We start from the raw sequence: 2,255 nt of genomic DNA on the forward strand, positions 1-2,255 counted from the left end.
ATCTCTCTTCAAGGAACCAGTTCCTAGTGCCCAAAAGGTTAGATGTCACTGATCTATATGGCATTTTTTAAAGGTTATCCATGAAAATATCCAACATTTATCACAAAGATTCAAAAATCTATTAATGTCTACGTCCTCTGAACTGAACCTTTGAAAACATTTGATTCAATCAAAATCTGTATTATTATAATTACTAAAAATAAGGGCCCTGACCGTGAAGTACTTATTAAATACGACCTGACATAGGGCTGCAGTAAAAGATATATCTGTTTTGATAGGCCATACAATGATTCTAAACTAAATGGTTTTTAATATATGTTCCACCCTATACAATTCTAAAACTTGCATCAATGAACTAAAACATGCATCAAGAAGAAATATATGGGATAAGAAGCTCAAAATGTTTCAGGACATTAAATTGCAATAAGAGGGAGAAATGGAAGACAAATGGAAGACATTATAAATCTGAAAATAAAAACGGTATGTATTGTTGGGCTTTGCAGAAGTGGAAATAGTGATTCCACATGTGTGAGGACATTCACATCATATTTGATTTAAGAAGGTGTAAACAGGAATGATGTGTCCAAATAATGTTTCCCCCTTCAAATCCAGATCCCTGTTCATTTACACAGAAGGAAATGTTCAGAGAGGTAGTTCAGAAATTTAGTGAAGTTGTTAGAAAGATTAACATCAAAAATGACTGAGGCTGGTAAGGATGCTGAGAACAACCAAATGAAATTATTGCAATATATTAAATATAAAAGAAAGGGGGGAAATCAATATACTAGCTACTCAATGAAGATAGCAAAATGCTAACAAAGTAAAGGCAGAGATACTCAACTCTTCTTTTGTCTGTTTTCTTCAACAAGAACGGGCAATTGTGTTTGTACATATATTTGGTTTGCTGGTTGTTTATCAGATTTATATTCTATCTTTCTTCAGGAACTCAAGGTAGTTCCCTCTTCCATTTCCACACAATAACACTCATGTAAAATAGGACTGAAGAAAGGTATTGGCTCAAGGTCATCTCTGAAAAATGAAATGAAAGAACAGGACTGAAGCTTGACATTAATGGAAACACAGTCAGGAAACATTAACTCTGAATGATCACATTATTTGAATCTTAATTTCAATGATCACATTATTTGAATCTTACAGTAGTAAAGGAACTTACTAGTGCTTGAACTTTTATGAATATAATTTGTGTCTGTGAAAACTTGGAGAATAGGAAAAGTTCAATATGACTACAGAAAGATAAATGCAGGTCGTTCTTGACTTACAATCACAACCGAGCAAAAAATTCTCTTGCTAAGTGAGATAATTGTTAAATGAATATTGCCCCATTTTATGACTCTTCTTGCCACAGGTCTTAAGTGAATTGCTTCAGTTGATAAGTTAGTAACACAGTTGTTAAGTGAATCTGGCTTCCCCATTGACTTTGCTAGTCAGAAGGTCACAAAGGTCTCAAAAACATGATTCTGGGACACTGCAACCATGAGCCGTGGTGGCGCAGTGGTTAGAATGCAGTACTACAGGCTACGTCTGCTGACTGCTGGCTGACTGCAGTTTGGCGATTCGATTCTTACTGGCTCAAGGTTGATTCAGCCCTCTATCCTTCCGAGGTCAGTAAAATGAGGACCCAGATTATTGGGGGCAATATGCTGACTTTGTAAACTGCTTAGAGAGGGCTGTAAAGCCCTGTGAAGCAGTATATAAGTCTAAGTGCTATTGCTATAAATATGAATCAGTTGACAATTTTCTGAATTTTGATCACATGATCATGGGGATGTTGCAATGGTTGTAAGTGTGAAAAATGGTCATAACTCACTTTTTTCAGTGCCATTGTAATTTCAAACCATCAATAAAAGAACTGTTGTAAGTCAACTACCTGTATATCTGTCTTCAAAATGTGGGAAACAGAGGTTCTTGGGAACTGCAAAGTGATCGGGAAGCATCTTAAAACAATTTGGTAATTATTATAAAACAGGATGGATTTGCCAGGAACAAGTTTTCTGAGACAAATCTTTTTTAAAATTTTCATTGGACAACTTGCTGATACTGTAAGAACATTCTCTAGACATGTTTGTATGCCTTCAAGTGTTATTGACTGATGGAGACTGCCTGGACAAGTCCCTGCAGTGTCTTGCCAAGATTTCACAAGTGGCTTTCCACTGATTGCTTCCTATGACTGAGAAAGAATGATTAGCCCCAGATCACCCAATTAGCTTTGCGCCTAAGGCAAGACTAGAATTCAC

This window comes from Protobothrops mucrosquamatus, unplaced genomic scaffold (genome assembly GCF_001527695.2).
Source record: "Protobothrops mucrosquamatus isolate PMUCROS unplaced genomic scaffold, P.Mucros_1.0 scaffold_11, whole genome shotgun sequence".
Classification (NCBI taxonomy): Eukaryota; Metazoa; Chordata; class Lepidosauria; order Squamata; family Viperidae; genus Protobothrops; species Protobothrops mucrosquamatus.